The sequence below is a fragment of the Mauremys mutica genome, chromosome 12 (genome assembly GCF_020497125.1).
Source record: "Mauremys mutica isolate MM-2020 ecotype Southern chromosome 12, ASM2049712v1, whole genome shotgun sequence".
Classification (NCBI taxonomy): Eukaryota; Metazoa; Chordata; order Testudines; family Geoemydidae; genus Mauremys; species Mauremys mutica.
In genome coordinates this window covers 22,337,713-22,359,498 of record NC_059083.1, presented here as the reverse complement: position 1 = coordinate 22,359,498, position 21,786 = coordinate 22,337,713, and positions in this window count along the sequence as shown.

The window sequence follows — 21,786 nt, the reverse complement described above, 5'->3', positions numbered from 1 at the left end:
ATCAATCTTCTAAAACCTTGGCATGATTGAGAGGCATGCTTAGTCACCCGGGAGACCCTTCCCCAGGAGGATAACTTACATGAGCAAGTGAAGATATCACCTGACTTGATGCCAATCCAAAAGATCGAGGCAGCCGACATGATTAATCGCAACCGAGATGTGTTCTCTACAAAACTGGGGCGGACGACTGAGATCTATCACCATATCCGCACGATCCCCGGAGCCAAGGTAACACTGAGACCCTACCGAATCCCAGCAGCCAAAAGAGAAGAAATCAAGGCCGAAGTAAAGAAAATGTTAGAATTAGGCGTTATTGAAGAATCCTACAGTCAGTGGTGCAGTCCAATCGTTCTAGTGCCCAAACCTGATGGTACCATGAGATTCTGTAATGAATGAAGTATCCCAATTTGATGCATACCCCATACCACGCATCGACGAACTGGTTGACCGACTGGGTAGTGCCCGATTCTTGACTACACTGGATCTGACAAAAGGGTATTGGCAGATTCCCCTGACCAAAGAAGCTAAAGAAAACACAGTGTTCTCCACCCCAGATGGGCTATTCCAGTACACTGTCCTCCCTTTTGGGTTACATGGGGCCCCAGCCACATTCCAGCACCTCATGGATAAGCTGCTGTGCCCCCATACTAGTTATGCAGCTGCATACCTAGATGATGTCATCATCCATATGCCAGACTGGGGAACCCACTTGGAGAAAGTTGAGGCAGTACTATGCACCTTAAGGCGGGCTGGCCTCACCGCTAATCCTGCTAAATGTGCCATAGGACTAGCAGAGGCTAGGTACCTGGGATATATTGTAGGAAGGGGTATAGTGAAGCCCCAAACTAATAAGCTAGAGGCAATTCAAAACTGGCCCCGGCCGACCCGAAAGAAGAAGGTCCGTGCGTTCCTAGGCATGGTAGGCTACTACCGACGTTTTATTCCCCACTTCGCCAGTAGGGCAAGTCCTCTAACAGACTTGGTGAAGGCTCAAGGTCCAGACATGGTGAAGTGGACCGACGCTGCACAGGGGGCATTTTTAGACCTTCGGACAACCCTCTGTAATGACCCCATACTCATAGCCCCGGACTTTACCAAGGAATTTATTTTACAGACAGATGCTTCTGAGGTGGGGTTGGGGGCAGTTCTGTCACAAATGATTGGAGGTGAAGAACACCTGATTCTCTACCTAAGCAGAAAGCTGCTCCCACGAGAATAGAAGTATGCAGTAGTCGAGAGAGAATGCCTTGCTGTCAAATGGGCCATGGAGACACTGCGTTATTACCTCTTAGGCCGGCGATTTACTCTTGTCACGGACCATGCACCCCTCCAGTGGATGCAGAGAAATAAGGAAAAGAATGCAAGGGTCACCAGGTGGTTCTTATCCCTCCAACCATTCCAGTTCCGCATACGGCACAGGGCTGGATGCCACCATGGCAATGCTGATGGTCTTTCATGAGCACACTGCCTGGCGTCCCAAGTTGCCCAACCCTATGGTGTTGAGCAGAGGCGGGGATGGATATGTGATGGGGCAAGGCTGGATGGCTACAGTAAAGTACTGAGGAACAGGTATGTTAGCCCCAGGCTAAACAAATCCCTAGTACCGTGGTAACCAAATGGCAGTCGCTCCAGATTAATCAAGGCACCTGGGGCCAATTAAGATCTTTCTAGAAGGCAGTGGAGATTAGAACACCTGCAGGCAATCAAGGCAGGCTAATCAGGGCACCTGGTTTAAAAAGGAGCTCACTCCAGTCAGGAGGGGAGGAGCCAGAGGAGAGAAGTGCATGTGAGGAGCTGGGAGCAAGAGGCACAAGGAGCTGAGGCTGAGAGGGTATGCTACTGGAGGACTGAGGAATTATCATACAATCAAGCATTACACTGCTCTACAGCCAAAAGGCTTCTGAAATAAATGTAGTCAAACTTTACTCATTCTGGGTCACTGAGAATGAAAATGATGCTTAAAATTGTTGATTGGCTCTAGTTTTCAAGATATGCTATTGGGTCAGTATATACGACCCTTGACTTGGGAATGGCGGAGGATAAGTGAGTTATAAAGGGAAGGGATCTCAATTTAAACCAGAAATGACTAAAATACATCTTTGACTGGATCTATGAATAAATCTATGACTGGGTTTGGACAGTACTTGCTTTTTAGGCAAAACAATGAATGATGCAATCTGAAGCTGGTATTGCGTCACCGGGACCAGATGGCATTCACCCAAGAGTTCTGAAAGAACTCAAATTTGAAGTTGCGGAACTATTAACTAAGGTTTGTAACCTGTCCTTTAAATCAGCTTTGCTACCCAATGACTGGAAGTTAGCTAAATGTAACACCAATATTTAAAAAGGGCTCTATGGGTGATCCCGGCAATTACAGACTGGTAAGTCTAACATCGGTACCGGGCAAATTAGTTGAAACAATAGTTAAGAATAAAATTGTCAGACACGTAGAAAAACATAAACTCTGAGCAATAGTCAACATGGTTTCTGTAAAGGGAAATCGTGTCTTACTAATCTATTAGAGTTCTTTGAAGGGGTCAACAAACATGTGGACAAGGGGGATCCGGTGGACATAGTGTACTTAGATTTCCAGAAAGCCTTTGACAAGGTCCCTCACCAAAGGCTCTTATGTAAATTAAGCTGTCATGGGATAAAAGGGAAGGTCCTTTCATGGATTGAGAACTGGTTAAAGGACAGGGAACAAAGGGTAGGAATTAATGGTAAATTCTCAGAATGGAGAGGGGTAACTAGTGGTGTTCCCCAAGGGTCAGTCCTAGGACCAATCCTATTCAATTTATTCATAAATGATCTGGAGAAAGGGGTAAACAGTGAGGTGGCAAAGTTTGCAGATGATACTAAACTACTCAAGATAGTTAAGACCAAAGCAGATTGTGAAGAACTTCAAAAAGATCTCACAAAACTAAGTGATTGGGCAACAAAATGGCAAATGAAATTTAATGTGGATAAATGTAAAGTAATGCACATTGGAAAAAACCCCAACTATACATACAACATGATGGGGGCTAATTTAGCTACAACGAGTCAGGAAAAAGATCTTGGCGTCATCGTGGATAGTTCTCTAAAGATGTCCACGCAGTGTGCAGAGGCGGTCAAAAAAGCAAACAGGATGTTAGGAATCATTAAAAAGGGGATAGAGAACAAGACTGAGAATATATTATTGCCCTTATATAAATCCATGGTACGCCCACATCTCGAATACTGTGTACAGATGTGGTCTCCTCACCTCAAAAAAGATATTCTAGCACTAGAAAAGGTTCAGAAAAGGGCAACTAAAATGATTAGGGGTTTAGAGAGGGTCCCATACGAGGAAAGATTAAAGAGGCTAGGACTCTTCAGCTTGGAAAAGAGAAGACTAAGGGGGGACATGATAGAGGTATATAAAATCATGAGTGATGTTGAGAAAGTGGATAAGGAAAAGTTATTTACTTATTCCCATAATACAAGAACTAGGGGTCACCAAATGAAATTAATAGGCAACAGGTTTAAAACAAATAAAAGGAATTTCTTCTTCACGCAGCGCACAGTCAACTTGTGGAACTCCTTACCTGAGGAGGTTGTGAAGGCTAGGACTATAACAATGTTTAAAAGGGGACTGGATAAATTCATGGTGGCTAAGTCCATAAATGGCTATTAGCCAGGATGGGTAAGAATGGTGTCCCTAGCCTCTGTTCGTCAGAGGATGGAGATGGATGGCAGGAGAGAGATCACTTGATCATTGCCTGTTAGGTTCACTCCCTCTGAGGCACCTGGCATTGGCCACTGTCGGTAGACAGATACTGGGCTAGATGGACCTTTGGTCTGACCCAGTATGGCCTTTCTTATGTTCTTATGCGTCATACATGATATGAATTGCATCATGTTATTCCTAGAAGTCATGGATGATGAAATCATAACGAAGCTTACATCACTCTGCTGAACAAATTGCCCTATATCAGCTCTAGAAATCAGACAGTGTTGTGCTCTCTTATTTGTCAGTGTTTGATTTTGCAAAGGGACACATTTCTGTTTAGCAAAGGGAGCAGGGATGCCTCGTACTTGTGTGAACAGTGCAGATAACTTCTGCTATGTTTGTGGTGAAGTGACTTTTGCATCACAAAAGAGCAGTATAACCACTATGGTTAAGAAAGCCTATCACCTTTATTTTGGCTGCAAAATTGGAGATCAGGACAAGAGGTGGGCCCCACACATATGCTGCAACACTTGTGCAACAAATCTTCACCAGTGGTTGAACAGGAAAAGGAAATCTATGCCTTTTGCAGTGCCAATGATTTGGAAAGAGCCAACAGATCATACTAGCAATTGTTACTCATGCATGGTGCCTCCAGTTGGGAAAGGTGTGTCAAAGAAGAAAAAGTGGACTGTGCATTATCCAAACATTCCACCAGCTATACGCCCAGTACCCCACGGAGGACTGCGGATTCCTGATGCACCAGAATCATTCTCACTTGAGTCAGACGAGGAAGAGGATGAAACTTCTGGTCCTGAACCATCAATGTCACAGGACCCACATTTTCTCCCGTCCTCCTCCTCTGAACCACACCTCATAACACAAGGTGAACTGAATGACCTTGTCAGGGATTTGGAACTACCCAAGAGTAAGGCAGAGCTGTTGGGCTCCAGACTACAGCAGTGGAATCTCCTGGCAGGTGATGTTAGGGTTTCCATGTTCCATGACCGTCAAAAGGATCTTGTCCCATTCTTCTTCATGGAAGGTGATCTTGTAGCCTGCAACAACATCGATGGTGTGATGGCAGCCCTCACCATCGTTCATGATCCAGATGAGTGGAGACTGTTCATTGATTCATCGAAGACGAGTCTTAAAGCTGTTTTACTGCATAATGGCAATGTTTTGCCATCAATTCCAGTTGGTCATGCAGTCCATATGAAGGAAACCTATGACAACATGAAACAACTTTTGAGGTGCATAAACTATGACCAACATCAGTGGCAGCTTTGTGGCAATTTGAAGGTTGTTGCTCTCTTGCTTGGTCTGCAGACTGGATACACAAAGTACTGCTGTTTTCTCTGCGAATGGGAAAGTCGTGCAAGAGATTCCCACTCCAACAAGAAAGATTGGCCACTCCGACAGTCATTGGAGCCTGGGAGGAAAAGTGTTCAGCATCCACCACTTGTTGAATCAAGGAAGATTTTGTTACCACCCTTACACATCAAGCTGGGTCTGATGAAGAACTTTGTCAAGGCCATTGATAAAACACAAGCAGCTTTCAAGTACCTCCATGGAAAATTTCCAAGGTTAAGTGAAACTAAGATAAAGGAAGGTGTCTTTGTTGGTCCTCAGATTCGTGAACTTCTTCGAGATGATGCATTTGACCATGCATTGCGTGGCAAGGAAAAGACAGTATGGAAAGCCTTCCAGTTAGTGGCAATAAATTTTCTCGGAAACAACAAGGCAGACAACTACAGGTTGTTGGTGGAAAACCTCCTCAAGGCATACAAAAGCCTTGGTTGCAACATGTCACTAAAGATACATTTTTTTGCACTCTCATCTAGATTTTTTTCCACCGAACTGTGGAGCAGTGAGCGACGAGCACGGCGAGCGATTTCACCAGGACATTGCAACAATGGAGAAACGCTATCAGGGCAAATGGAGCCCATCAATGCTTGCAGACTATTGCTGGACAGCGACAAGAGATGCTTCATTTAATGAATACAAGAGACAAGCCAAGAAGCGCTGAGTAGACACTGAATAGGACTAAACTATGTACATAATAGTTTTTTGCCTTTTGTTTCATAATACATTTTAGTTATATAACCCTTTTGCTGATTTTTAAAGTGTTACATAAACAGGACAGGTGAAATATTATCATGTAAAGCAACCATAAACACATGAAAAGACCTAAGTTTACAATTTATGATTAAAACTCTACTATCTACACAATATACATAGACATAAAATGTAAAAACTTAAATAACCTAGAAACAGTAGCCAATCAGTTGTTTTAATGGTCATATTTGAATTCAGCACATCAAAATACATAATAAATAGCACATTTTATCTCTGAACCAGACAACTTCTCAAAAATTGTAGACCAGTGTTATCAGATACCAGCAGGAAGGTCCAGGGGTGAGGATAAAGAAGGTATTTGGAGGAGGCCATGGAGAAGTAGCCCAGGGAGTTGTAGCTGTCATGCAGCTGTTACAAGAGGCACTTTAGACAGCTGCAATCCACAGGGCCCTGGGCTGGAACCCGGAGTAGAGGGTGGGCCCAGGTTCCCCCCAAACCTCGCAACTCCTGATCAGACACAGGAGGAGTTGACCCATACTGTGGGTTCCACCAGAGGGGAAGATCACTGAGGTGAGCAAATCTGCCAGTAAGCGCAGGACCCACCAAGGTAGAGGAGGAACTTTGTCACTGGGAGTTATTAGTCCTGAAGGCTTAGGGAGGCAGGAAGGCATTTTTAAAACAAACCAAACAAAACCAACCAATCAACCAAACTGCTATTGGTCCATTCACCTTTGTTTGCAACTAAAGAGAGAGTGATGGGCTCTTTTTATCAATATAAAACCTAATCATTTTAATGCTTTAGGTTTGTATATATCTGCAGTAAAAGAGTATCCATCCAATGAGCTGGGCCTTCTTGGCAATCTTTACAAAATACATGTATGAACAAACAGACTGCGAATTACCCCCAGGTCAGATCAAATAGTCCAGCACCAACAGAAAACACAGCTAAAAAACAACAAGTAAGGCCCTGATCCCACTCTGTGCTTACATTTACACACTGGGATTACTTCCATTGACTTCACTGGGACTGCTCACAGTGCCTAAAGTTCAGCCCATTTTTAAGGCACTGCAGGTCTGAGGCCTAAAGAAAAACCTCTAGGAGTCAGCAGAGGCCGTGAGGATTCCTACCTGGTTCCAACTTGTGAACATAAACAGTTATCAAATAAATAATAAAGCCAGGCAGAGAGGAGCCAAATCCAGAGCTCTGGCAGAATGAGAGAACTGTCATCTTCACTGAAACGTCATGTACAATAGGAAGAGTAAAGAGAACACAACAACAGTATAACTTCATGAGTAGGCTGCAGTGATTAGGACAAGTGGGATATTAGAGTTTGAGGAATAGAAAATTGCAAAGGACCCATTAAATAAAAATAGGGATAAATGCATTGTTATGTGAACTCATTTGCATATTATGCAGTGACAGCAGTCATCTCATAGTCTGCACCAAAAAGAGCAGATCAGTGTAAAATTATATTAATGTCCCATGACCCCCTGCAAAAAAGAGAGAGAGAGAGAGAGAGAGAGAGAGAGAGAGAATGAGAATGAACGAACTCCCCTGAATATGAATTAAGAGAATTAAGGGCAGGATTTTAAAAATCACTGAGCACTGACCTAACTGTGCCCCACTCAGGCCCGGCTCTAACATTTCTGCCGCCCCAAGCAAAAACAAAGAGTGCCGCCTCCCCCCTCCCCGGAGTGTCGCACCACCCAAGTCCCCCGCCGCTCCCAAGCACCGCACTGCGCCGCCCAAGTCCCCGCCCACCCCGAGTTTTGCGCCGCCCAAGTCTCCACCCCCCCGAGTGTCAAGTCGCCCCGCCCAAGTCCCCCGCCTCCCCGAGCGCCACACTGCCCCACCCAAGTCCCCGCCCCCCCGAGTGTCGCACCGCCCAAGTCCCCGCCCCCGAGCATCGTGTCTCCCAAGTCCCCGCCCCCCGAGTGTCGTGTCGCCCCGCCCCAGCCGAGCGCCGCCCGGCGGAACAGGAAAAAAACAAAAACAAACCCCAAGTGCCGCCCTGTCCCGAGGTGCCACCCCAAGCACGTGCTTGGTGGGCTGGTGTCTGGAGCCGGCCCTGGCCCCGCTGAAGTCAACGGGAAAACTTGAAATGACTAACAGGGGCAGCAAGGTTAGACCAATACTGAGAGATTTTAATAAACTGACCCTAAAATCATAGGTGTTAGGTGATTTCTTTTTGTAATTAAAATGACAGCTTTAGCATTTTTTCTTCACAACAATCCCATAACCACCCCCCACCCCCGCAGACACAGTTTTTCTGTTCCCATCATGGGAAATAATAAGCCAGTGTAATAGGTAAAGTTGACTATGCTGTACATAAAATGCAGCAGATGGGAAATAGATAGAACATGTTATGATATTTTGTTTTTATCGCCATAGCGTGTAGCAGGCCCGGTTCTAACATTTTTGCCGCCCTAAGCAAAAAAAAAAAGAGCACCACCCTGCCCCCGTGAGCGCTGCCCGACCCCTCCCTGAGTGCCGCGTCGCACCGCCTACATCCCTGCCCCCCCAGCGCCGCATCGCGTCCCCCAAGTCCCTGCCCCCCCAGGATCGCGTCGCACCACCCAAGTCTCCGCCCCCCAGCATCGCATCGCGCCGTCCAAGTCCCCGCTCCCCCCAGCGCCATGTCGCGCTGCCCAAGTGAGAAAGGAAGGGATAAACTCAGGGGGAAGAATGGAGAACATGAGGGGGATGGTGTGACAGGGATCAGAGGAGAGTGGAAGAGACACAGAGAAATAAACAGGGATGGGAAATGAGGGCTAGAAAAATGGTGAGTAATGAACAGTATGAACGAGAAGGGAGAAGAAAAGGGAACACGAGGGACAGAGATTTATACAACATCACTGAAGGTGAGACTGTAACTCAGGGGTGGCCGACCTGAGCCTGAGAAGGAGCCAGAATTTACCAAAGTACATTGCCAAGGAGCCACAGTAATACGTCAGCAGCCCCCCATTAGCTCCCCCTCCCCAGAGCTTCCCACCCATTGGTGGACCCGCCGATCGGTGCCTCCATCTCCCTTCCCTCACCTCCTGCCCTCCGTGATCAGCTGTTTTGCGGTGTGCAGGAGGCTCTGAGGGGGAAGGTGGGAGGTGTGAGGGCATGGGAAGGGGTGGGGGGCTTAGGGTGGAGTGGAATGAGGTCAGGGCCTGGGGCACAGCCACGGTTTAAGCAGTGAGCACCCCCCCCCCCTGGCACATTGGAAAGTTGGCGTCTGTAGTTCCAGCCCTGGAGTCAGCGCCTATGCAAAGAACCGAATATTAACTTCTGAAGAGCTGCATGTGCTCCGGAGCCACAGGTTGGCCACCCCTGCTGTCCCTAGTTAATTTCAGAATACTCAAGAAGTGAGTATTCACCCAGGAAAGCCTGAGAAGTTTGGACTGCGCTTTGTCTGAACAGCCCCTCAGAACTGTTCGCTGAGGGTGGCCCTCCTAGGAGAACAAGACGCCAGACACTGTGGCTTGGAGGGTCAGTAAGTTTGGCTGCCCCTGAGACAGAAAGTTGGCATTTGAGAGTCGGGGCTTGTGGCTTCAGCCCCATGGGAGGGGCCTGCCTGGGCTCTGGGCTTCCTCTCTGTGGGGACAGGAACTTGGGGCTTCAGCCCCACGAAAAGCACCTGTTGTGGCTCAGGGCTTCAGCCCTGTGGGGAGGGGGTCTTGGCGCTTCAGCCCTGTGGGGCGGAGGGTCTTCAACCCCATGGGAGTCCAAACTTCTGAAGACCCCAATGGCAGAACAGGTGTATTTGAGGATATGCCAATTCTCTGTGGCAGTCAGGGGCGGCTCCAGGCCCCAGCACGCCATGCATGTGCTTGGGGTGACATGCCGCAGGGGGCGCTCTGCCGGTCGCCGGGAGGGCGGCAGGCAGGCAGCCTTCGGCGGCATGCCTGCGGAGGGTCCGCTGGTCCCACGGCTTCGGCGGACCTCCCACAGGCGTGCCTGCAGAGGGTCCGCTAGTCCCGCAGCTCCACTGAAGCTGCGGGAGGTCCACCGGAGCTGCGGGACCAGCGACCGTCAGAGCGCCCCCCGCAGCATGACGCCGTGCTTGGGGCAGCAAAATGTCTAAAGCCGCCCCTGGCGGCAGTAAAGGCAGATGAGGGCTGCTGCAGGACAGAGACCTCTGGTTGTTTCGGACTTCTGTGCTACCGGATCCAGGGCGCCTTCCTCTCAAGTTTCATGAGGTTGCCACCTGCACACTGGCTCCCCCACATTAAGAGATTTCATATGTAGGCTTCTGCCAAGGGTGTTAACATCTTTTCCCCCTGGCAGACATCATCCTTGTATCGAGAGAGAACTGCCACTACCCAGGGCTGGTGCTACCATTAAGGCGAACTAGGCAGTTGCCTAGGGTGCCAAGATTTGGGGACACCAAAAAGCGGTGCCCCCAATTTTTTTTTACAGCATTCCTCCCTGAGCGTGCGGTCACTGCTCCACTTCTCCTGCCTCCCAGGCTTGCAACTGTTTGACGCTGCAAGCCTGGGAGGGGAGGAGAATTAGAGCAGGGGCGGCGTGCTCAGGGAGGAGGCAGAGCAGAGGTGAGCTGGAGTGGGGAGGTGCTGCATAACCTCCCAGAGGGGGAGCTGCCACTGGGACGCCTGGGGGGGAGGGGCGCCTCAGGGCAGAGGGGGGGCAGGGAGCTGCCGCAGGGCTGGGCGGGGGGCGCAAGGTAGAAGTTTCGCCTAGGGTGGGAAACTTCCTTGCACCGGCCCTGCCACCGCCTTTAGATAAATAATGACATAGTGATGGGAACACCACCTTCTCCGCCCCAGTGGACAGATGTTTGAATGGGACCCAATCTGGTTGGTAAGCTGCAGGATCAGGCCCCACTCACAAGATTGGCAGCTGGCTGATTTTCTAGGTGCCTAAGCTCCTTTGTGAATCCTTCACAAGTGTGTTTGGGCCTGCAGAGCTACATCTGGCTGCCCCAGGGCTATTCACCATAACCACTTGCTGGTCTTTCAAAGGCCCTGTCTGCATGACACGGTTTTGCCAACATAGGGCAGTTTACATCAACCTTACTATGCAGGTGTACACACTGCAATGCTCCTCCCACTGCGTCGACTCGCATGTTATGCCAGCGTAATAAACCCCCCTCGAGGAGAGGCGTGGAGCTTAGGGCAACGTAGTTAGAGTGACACAATGTCAGTGTGAACACTGCATTGTTTGCATTGCCCTACGTTGCCTCCACAAAGTGTCAATCCCAGAATGCCCCACATTGACCGCTCTGGTCACCATTTTGAACCCTGCTGCCCGGCAGCCAGGTACCCAGGTGAACTCTGCTCCCCTGTAAAAGCCCCAGGAAGGTGTGAACTTGCTCTTCTTGTGTGCTCAGTGTGGAGAGCTCACATAGCAACTGCCCAGCTGAGCAGGCCGGCTCCACACAGCAAATGGCTCCTGCCTGGAGTCTGCGGGAGATGGTGGATCTCATGGGTCTGGGGGGAGAGGAGGCTGTGCAGGCCCAGCTCCGATCCAGCCATCGGAACTTGTGCAGGGATGGAGGGGAAGGGCTGTGATATGGACACGCAGCGGGGCCGTGTAAAACCCAAAGAGCTGCGGCAGGCAGAGCAAGAGGCAAATAGTTGCCCCTGGTGCGGAATGACAGACCTGTCACTTCTACAAGGAGGGGGCTGGGGTCAGGGTGATGGTGAATTGCCCCCACATTCAGCTCCTCTTGCAGCCTGGTGCGCATAACGCACAGCACAGTGCTGTAGAGCAGTGCAGGATCCTGCTTTCTGACCCAGATGGCTGGCTCATGGGTTACCAGGGCAGTTGAACCGTGACTGGAAACCTAGTAGGATGCCCATGGAATGATGGGGCTGAGAAACCTGCATCATGTGACATTGTACCTGCCCCATGAGGCACTGCAAATCCTTCCCAAAGCACCCTGCAGCCAGTTGCATAGTGGGACAGCTACCCACAGTGCACTGCTCTCGGTGCCATTGCAAGAGCTCCTACTGTGGATGTGCTCTGCTGACACATGAAGCATGATGTGTACATGCAACAGAGGTTTAATTACATCAGTGACTGTACAATGATGTAACTTAAATCAACTTTGAACTTTGTAGTGCTGACATAGCCTAAGACGGCTCTTGAGATGGATAAACTGTCAAGCTGCTGCTGAAAAAAACTTCCTGATATTTGACAGTTCTATCTGAGATCATGAGTGAGGCTTAATTTTACTTAGAAATTACTGTCAACGCCCCCATTGGAGCCCGCCAAGGCTCCTCTGTCACGCAGAACTAGTGCATGGCCAATTCAAATGTTTTTTGTCATCCGGGAAAGCTTTTGACAACAAAATGAAATAGTTCCCCATGCCAGGTTTCTGTAATTGTAACCCTTCTGCCCCTCTGAGTTGGCAGCAACAAGGGCCGGGTTCAGTATCCAGGGGTTCCGTTTCAATAACACAATGCAAAACCGGCTCGAGCCCCCACCCAGTGACCTGGGACAATTACCTACCACCCCCCTGGGCGCCTCTAGGAGGCAATACTTCCCCACTCGCAAGCACAGAGTCCGAGTGTAGCAAAATCCTTTTAATAAAGGAGGGAAACAATGCAGCATCACGTTGGAGAGACACCACAAGTAGGGACACAAACCATAAGCAAAAAACCCACCTCCAAGTACATTTCCCCCTTAGGGTCTTAAGTTCAATCACCCCAAAGTCCAACAACCCAAGAGTCTCTGTCTCTGGTCAGTGCCACCCCAGAGTTCAAAAGTTTATCTGCAGAGTTTTACCCCCCCAGCCTGGGTGAAAATGGGGGGGGCACACGCAGGGTGTTAAGGGACACCTTACGTGGGCCAGGGCCAACTGCCCCGCTTCTCCATGGAGTTCTGCTGTAGCCTTCACCATGACTGGCTCCACTCCACCAGCTGTGCCGCTCCTCCAGCCAACCCGTGAACCGCATCAGCCGTTCACGCGAACCGCTCTACACTGCTCCACGGGCTGCGCCAACGTGCTGCAGACTGCTCCGCTCTGCCAGCTGCTTAGCGATCGATCTTCAGGCTCCCCGACTCAGTGATCTCAGCTCAGTAAGCTTAGCTCTTTTAGTGATTTCAGCTTGTAGTAGAGGAGCCCCAGTGCCACCTTGGGCCAACGTGAATTCAGGTCAGCAGCCTCCAGAGGGACTCCTAAAGGATTCAAAATTAGCTCTGCTCTTTAACAGTGGAGAGAAGAGGATGTGCAATTGGTGTTCCAGGCCCTCAAAAGGGGCCCATACCATCAGGTACACACACCAGTCCCCAGCCTCTCTCTCTTCACTGGGTTTTGGAACCCATGTCCCTTGTCTAGCAAGTACTATTTAATGTAGGTTGAGTCATTTCTGTCATAAAGCAGTCTCATAGTTCCTCATTCACATAATTAAGGTAACAGCCCTTTTTTTTCTTCCTGCCCCAATAACAAAGAAATTGGGGATTCCACAGTGTGAAAATAACCATCCCATGCTGCTGTGTGTTATGCTATGTGGAGTGGGTTTACCAATGCAAATGCACATTCCTAAAATTCCTTTGCCCACTCCTCATAATGTACCACCAGATGTCAGGGTAGATCTCATCCTGACTCTGCTTACATCCTCCCCCCAGCCGAGAATTTGTCGTCCCGACAAATCACATTCCCTACTATACCAACTTACTGGTTCCCTCCAAAGGGCCTCAGATAGCCCACTTTAGCTTTCACAAACCTGTGTGCTAAATGTATTGGCTCCTCACTAATCACCCCAGGTGCATCGTAAGTTAGCCGTTTCACTGGTCTTATTACTCTGTCTCGCCTATGGAGAATCTTTGTTGCTGTGGTAGGGGGGACATCCTCTTCAGTGATGGATGGGGAGGTTTCCTGTGAGTTCCCCTCGGATACTGGCATAGGCCCCTGCATTTCTAGTTCTAACAGTGGAGGATCGAAGGTGCTTGGGACATCTTCCATCTGTATGTCGCCACTGTCCAATAATCTGTGTAAGTCATTACTCGGGGGTTTCACCAGTGGCTCAGGAGTGTCAGGAATGGGCCTAAATATTTCTGCCATAGGGTTTAGGGCGGAAGAGGAGGTAGTCTCTTTTGATTCAGCTGACCGAGACTGCAATCTTGTCCTCATCCTAGGATACACCATGGTTGTGTCTTCCTCCTCAGACTCACTCTCAGATGTGCTGAGTAGGGGTAGGTTAGCTGCAGGAGGCCGGCTGTCCACGTTGGAAGGTGGCTTTGGTACAGCACCTTCGTTCTGCCCAATTGCCCTGTTGTGGCCCATCTCATAAGGGCTGCCTACCAATTCCCCCACCGGGAGCAAAAGGTTTCTATGCACGGTCTTTGTCTGCCCTGGACCCTCTTCAGGTTTGATCTTGTAGACCGGCAGGTCTCCTAGCTTTTCCATCACCAAGTAAGGTATTGCCTTCCATCTGTCAGCTATCTTGTGTTTGCCAGCAATACCCAAATTTCGAAGCAGGACTCTGTCCCCTGGCTGGAGCTCTTGCAGACGTACTCTAGCATCATATCGATGTTTGTTACGATCTGCATTCTTCTGAGCTGCAGATGTAGCTAAGTGGTAAGCATCCCGCAGCTTTTCTCGTAGTCGGGATACATATTGCTGATGGGTTTCATAGCTATCGCCATCCTCTGATACACCTAAGCACAGGTCTATGGGTAATCTTGGTTCTCGCCCAAACATCAAGAGATATGGGGTGACTCCCGTAGCATCGTTCTTGGTGGCGTTGTAGGCGTGCACCAGAAATGCAACATGTTGGCTCCAGGTTGCCTTCTGCTCTGGCCGCAAAGTCCCTAACATATCTAACAGGGTTCGGTTGAACCTCTCTGGCTGAGGGTCACCCTGCGGGTGATAAGGCGTTGTCCTTGACTTTTTAATTCCTGCTATCCTCAGCACCTCCTTCAGAAGGTGACTCTCAAAGTCTCTTCCCTGATCCGAGTGTATCCGGGCTGGGAATACATAAACTGAGAAATATTTTTCCCAAAGTACCCGAGCGACAGTGGTGGCCCTCTGATCACGTGTGGGATATGCCTGCGCATATTGCGTATAATGGTCGTTCATGACCAGAATGTTCCCAATATTCCTCTTGTCCACTTCTAAAGACAAGAAATCAATGCAAACCAGCTCCAGAGGTTTGTTGCTGGTAATGTTCTTCATATATGCAGCCCTCGTGGGCAGAGTTTTCCTTTGAACACATCGAGCGCAGGTCTCACATTTCCTGCGAACATCTTCAGCCATCCGGGGCCAATAGAACCTACTTCGGATAAGTTCCAGGGTCCTCTCCATCCCTAAATGTCCAAAGTCATCATGCAGGGCCCTCATGGCCAGGGCTCTGTACTCTTTTGGCAGCACTAGTTGGTTCCGTTGCTTTTGTAGAGGGTCTGTGGTCACGCGGTGTAGCACTCCCTGAATCGGTTTTAGCTTGGTCCATTCTCTCAATAGTAGTTTGCCCTCTGGGGTAGGTGGGACAACCGCAGCTGGGCCTCGCCCCTCCCTTTTGGCAAGTAGCGTATCACGAATGTCAATATCTTGCAGCTGGGCTTCCTGCCAGTCAGCCGCATTGAGCACGGGCAAGGGAGATTGGTCCAAAGCAATATAGTTCACTGAAGCAGAAGGCACGCATTCAGGGGGCAGGCCCAAAGCTTCAGCAACGCATCCATGAAGGCTCTCATGGGCCTCCGGCTCTTGGCGACTCACACTGCAAATAGCTCTCACTCCATCCGTGGGTATCACAGCAACTCCTGGTGCTTGTGGACGCCTGGACAATGCATCTGCATCTACATTGCTTCTCCCTGATCGGTATTGAATGCTGAACTCATAGCTAGCCAAAGCGGCCACCCATCTTTGCCCTGTAGCATCCAGTTTAGCACTTGTTAACACATAAGTCAGTGGGTTGTTGTCTGTCCACACCTGGAACTGAGCACCATACAAGTAGTCTCGAAATTTCTCAGTGATGGCCCATTTCAAGGCCAAGAACTCCAGCTTGTGGGTGGGATAGCGTGTTTCACTATCAGACAGTCCTCGGCTGGCAAAGGCTACAGGTTTACGCGTGCCTTCCACCTCCTGGTACAGTACTGCTCCCAGACCCTCCAAACTGGCATCTGTATGCAGAATAAATGGCTTGCTTGGGTCAGCAAAGACTAGGACAGGGGCATGAGTTAGGCAAGTAATGATTTCTCGAAAAGCCTTTTCACATCTCTCATTTCACCGTGGCCCAAAGGGTTCGAAGGGGCCATAGTGTCTCTGCACGGAAGGCCTTTTATTCCTGGTCTTAGATTTGTTCTTGCTGGGCTGATATCCCCTGGTAAGATCATTGAGGGGTTTTACAATTGTAGCATAGTTTTTTACAAATCTGCGGTAGTAGCCACTAAACCCAAGGAAAGTCTTGAGTTCTCTGTAGTTGCTTGGACGTGGCCATGTAGTGAGTGCTTCTATTTTATCAGGATCAGTACTCACACCCTCTTGGGACACGATGTGGCCCACATACTTCACCGAGGTCCTGCAGAACTGGCATTTGTCAATTGAAAGCTTCAAACCATAATCCTCCAACCTATCAAGCACTTTAAGAAGTCTTTCTTCATGCTCTTCCAAAGTTCTTCCAAACACAATCAGGTCATCCTAATAAACTAACACTTGCAGTAAATTCATGTCTCCCACAACTTTCTCCATAAGATGTTGAAATGTGGCAGGTGCTCCAGAAATCCCTTGGGGCATGCGTTCGAACTGATAAAACCCTAATGGGCAGATGAAGGCTGTCTTCTCCTTATCTTCTTCACCTAGAGGGATCTGGTAGTATCCACTCCGAAGATCCAACACAGAGAACCACTGGCTTCCCAGTAAACAGTCTAAAGCATCTTGGACTCGAGGCATTGTGTACTGGTCAACCACTGTACGGCGGTTCAGGGTGCGGTAGTCAATACACATCCGGATTTTCCCATTCTTTTTACGGACCACCACAATGGGTGAGGCGTATGAGCTGCGGGACTCTGTAATGATGCCATTTGCAGCCAGCTCTTGAAGATGTTGTCGCACATCTTCCATCTCAGAGAGAGCAAGCCTCCTAGATCTCTCTCTGAAAGGTCGGGAGTCATGTAGTCTGATGTTGTGTTCTACTCCTTTTGCACATCCCACATCCCACTCATGCAGTGAGAACACCTTGGGTCTTTCACAAAGTTTCCTCCTCAGGCGATCTTTCCACTCCTCCGACAATGGTGAATCTCCAAAGTCAAACTTTGCTGGGTCTATTGTCGGGACTTGAGTCTCGCACTGGGGTTTCACAATTGATTCAGGCTCGAAGAGGTCTGCTATCTTTTGTCCTTGCTTCACAACAACATCTCGACTTGTTTCATTAGCAATCAGTATAGTCACCTTTTCCTGGGCTTCAGCAGGTAGGGTTATGACTCCACTGGGGACCAGCACTCCTTCCGGGAGCTCTCCTTCAACTGGCTGCTCTATCATTGCTAATGCCCCTTTACTGCCTTTCAGCCTGGTACTCATGACAAGCACCTCTTGCTCTGTCCTTGCGGGCACTACTAAGGGGGTTGTGCCCATGTACTTCAGTGCCCCAATCGGTAGCTCAGATGTCTCCTTTTTAGCACTCTCAATCTTCCTATAGGCTTCAGCACAAAGCGTATGGATCATCAGGGTACTGAGGTACTGGTCCCCAGCCCGTCGTCTGCAGTAATTCGCGAGCACCTTGAAGAGACTGGAGTTGGTCCCTATTAGCACAGACACATCAGAGGTCCCTTTAGGGTCAGGGCATATTAAGGCAGCTGTGTCTACCTCTTCTGTTACCCCAGCAACCTCCTCTGGGAATTCCAGGTGCACTATGACATACCCTTGGTAGGGGTATTCATCCATGCTGAGGCCACACAGACCAATGCCAGTCAGTGGCTGTATAGGCAGGTGCCTAAGCATCTGTTGGTAGAATGACTGAAATATAATAGTCACTTGAGATCCAGTGTCAAGCACGGCTTTACACTCCACCCCTTCAATCCTCACCATGACCTCTGCTCGCGGCCCTATCAGTCCTGCAGGGATCCCAGCTGGACGGTCTCTTCTGGGGGAATCTTCAAATCCTGTAGGCCTAGGTGGTCTCCGTCCCCAGACCTTCTGGCAGCTACTGGGTCTCTCCCAACTGCTCCTCAGCTTTTCATACACTAAGGAGGGGTTCTCTTCCTTATGGCAGTTAGCAGCACTGTGCCCATCCTGACCACATCGATAGCAAAAGAATTGTCCTTTCCCCCTTTGCCGGGATGGGACAGTGGCTCTAGATACTGACTTCTCCATTGTCACAGTCTGAGGCTCCTTATTCCTGGAAATCTTAGCTCAGTCAACGGTGCTTTGCAGCTCAGCTATCCGTTCTGTCAGGACCTGCATTTGTTGGGCAAGTTCCTCTGTAGTGCTCACCATCAGTACACTGGCCATTTGCAGTGGCGTTGTGCTGGCTGGTTCCAATGTTTGGGCTTCCCAACACTCGCTGGCAGCCTGCCTTTCTTCCTCTTCCCTGACCTCCTTTATCAGCTGGGAGTAACTTGGGGGATGTCCCTGCCGTTCTCTTAGTCGGAGATGAAGTAGGATCGGGTCCTGATACCGAGTCCCTCTTACAACTTGAGCCAGTCTGGTCTGATCCATCTGCTCAGCAGTCACTGCTCCCCTCATAACAGCTCTCTGAAGCAGTCTCTCCAGCCTCTGTATATAGGCTGAAATTTTCTCACCCCTTTCCTGTCGGGAATCAAGGAATTTACAGTAACTGTCTTCAGGGCTCTCTACGCTCCCAAAGGTATTATCAAGGGCCTCTAGTCAGTCCTTCACACTGACCTTAGGGTCAATGAGCTTCAGGGTGCGAAGTACATCTAATGCTGGGCCACTAAGGCTCTCTATTAGACATCTTCGCTTTTCTACATCAGGTACGGCCCACTCCCGCAGCATTTCAGTGGTATGCTCCAACCAGGGTTCAAACTCCTCTTCCCCAGCAAATAACCTTAACTTACGACAAGAGTTTGATGTAGCATAGGCCAACACAATCTTTTCCAATATATGCCCCAGTGCTTGTGCCCAATCATTGGCTGAGGCTGCCGCCCCTGAGCTAGGGGCTGCAGGACTGGGGCCCAACAAATCCGACATATTAGCCATTATACAAACAGTAATTCCCTCAAAATATAAAGACAATTGTTTCCCAATACAGTGGAACACTCAACAGGTGCTTGCGAGGGGTACTGACCCAGGGATCCCAGACGAGCCCCCAAAAATGTAACCCTTCTGCCCCTCTGAGTTGGCAGCAACAAGGGCCGGGTTCAGTTTCCAGGGGTTCTGTTTCAATAACACAATGCAAAACCGGCTCGAGCCCCCACCCAGTGACCTGGGACAATTACCTACCACCCCCCCGGGCGCCTCTAGGAGGCAATACTTCCCCACTCGCAAGCACAGAGTCCAAGTGTAGCAAAATCCTTTTAATAAAGGAGGGAAACAATGCAGCATCACGTTGGAGAGACACCACAAGCAGGACTATACACAAACCATAAGCAAAAAACCCACCTCCAAGTACATTTCCCCCTTAGGGTCTTAAGTTCAATCACCCCAAAGTCCAACAACCCAAGAGTCTCTGTCTCTGGTCAGTGCCACCCCAGAGTTCAAAAGTTTATCTGCAGAGTTTTACCCCCCCAGCCTGGGTGGAAATGGGGGGGGGGCACACGCAGGGTGTTAAGGGACCCCTTATGTGGGCCAGGGCCGACTGCCCTGCTTCTCTGTGGAGTTCTGCTGTAGCCTTCACCACGACTGGCTCCACTCCACCAGCTGTGCCGCTCCTTCAGCAGACCCATGAACCACGTCAGCTGTCCACGCGAACCGCTCTACACTGCTCACTGTTCCACGGGCTGCGCCAACGTGCTGCAGACTGCTCCGCTCTGCCAGCTGCTTAGCGATCGATCTTCAGGCTCCCGGACTCAGTGATCTCAGCTCAGTAAGCTTAGCTCTTTTAGTGATTTCAGCTTGTAGTAGAGGAGCCCCAGTGCCACCTTGGGCCAACGTGAATTCAGGTCAGCAGTCTCCAGATGGCCTCCTAAAGGATTCAAAATTAGCTCTGCTCTTTAACAGTGGAGAGAGGAGGATGTGCAATTGGTGTCAGGGTAGATCTCATCCTGACTCTGCTTACATAATTAAAGAATGCCATTAGTGGAACAGCTTACACAAGGGCAGTGTGCCATGGCAGAGAACAACTGGAATTTTACATGATGCGTCTCCATCAAACTGAAGTGATAAAACTGGAACAAAATTCCAAAGGCCAAAATATTCCATGTAGCCACTGCATTAGGGCTATGGCAGGGCCCCTCCGTGCCAATCAAACAAGCTGAGTCTGAGTTGTAGGTGGGATGATATGAGCTGCACCCTGCTCTTCTTGAAGATCCTGGTTCATTGCATGGGCTGACCTGGAGCATGAGAGGAGGAAGAGCAGGAAAGACACTGTTCCACCCTGCAACCTTTTGGGCAAGGTGCATCCCTGGGATGCCAAGGGAGGGAGTGTGATTGTGACTGGCCTTTGTGGAGGATGAGGAAAGGGAAGAGGAGGCTTGCAGCACCCTCTCTGCATATCCACACAAATGCCAGCTACCACTGGGCCTCCAGATGTGCAGAAGTGAGTGACCCAAATCACACAAGCCCATTATCTGAACCGATATTCGAACAAGACGGCCTGGGAAGTCAATAGAACACTCGTGGGTCATGGCATTTTCTAAGCCTGCCAACTGTGATACAGTAGTGAGACACAGACTGACTTTTCCTCCAGATACACCTTCCTTCACCACCTTCTGGTCCCTGTCCTTCCCAACTCTGTGCACTGCAGCGATGGACTCTCAGAGATAATTCTCCCACTGTGCAGTTCTGAGAGAGAGCCCTTTGAGGGTATGTCTGCACAGCAGCTGGGAGGTACAATTCCCAGCTTGGATGTTCATACCTGTGCTAGCTCCCTCTTTCTTCTTCCCCTCCTCCTTTGCAGTGACAAAATGGACAGCGATAAGCCCCCTGTCAAGCCTCACACGTGGCTAGGACTCCCCCTGTCGTCCTTCAGAGGCTGCTCCCCTGCCAGCCTGGGAACTGGGAGTGGGGACTCCACTGCAGCCCTCACCCCAAGCCTGGGGAGGGTGAGGAACCCTAAGAGGAGAAGAGGTGAAGCTGAGAGGGCTGAACAGCAGCGAGGGGGCTGCCAGGGCGCTGAACTGAGGATGGTGGGGGTGATGGAATGGCAGGGGGCTGAACTGATGGGGTTGTGATGATGGAGGCTGAGGGACTGAACTGAGGGGGGCTGAATTGAGGGGTTGGGTGGGGACAGAACTGATGGAGCACTGGGGGGACAGGATTAATTGCTGAGCAGGGTGAGAGCTCCTGGAGCAGGGACCTTACCCAGTACGTGTAGGAGAGAACACTAATAGTCACACACTCTGAGGATGGGCTGAGTGGGTGGGGGGGTGGTGGTGTCCATCAAACATAAAGGGAGTGATCTAAATTTTTTTTTATATATTTAATGATTTATTGGGCCAATTTCATGATTTCTGGGGGGTTCAACTCATACATTTTGATCTCTTATAGTAACTTTCTTTAAAAAGGGGACTCAGGGAATTACAGACCAGTCAGCCTAATCTTTGATACTTGGAAAGACACTGGAGCACATAATTTCTATTGTCCTCTCTGGCCATATGGGTGAATGCATCCAATGCCTTCCCTGTCAGCAATGGAGACACTGTAGCATGGCCTCATGTCCCACCCTATTGAGTGCACAACTCATTTCAAAAGCATTTTAAAATAAATCTGTATCTTCCCTAACCTAAAAGAATACAATATTTTAATTGGGAACTGATGGAGAAAGCAGCTGTGAATAATCATTAATATGAATATGAATATTATATTAATAACATTAATAATATCTATGTAAAATTCATTTTCCCCCACTTCCACAAATATGTTGACACAATTGTAGTTTTTCCTCCTTTTTTAGCAGTGAGGGGAGGTTACTCTAACTTTAAAATATGTGGGATAAGACTAATTCAGATA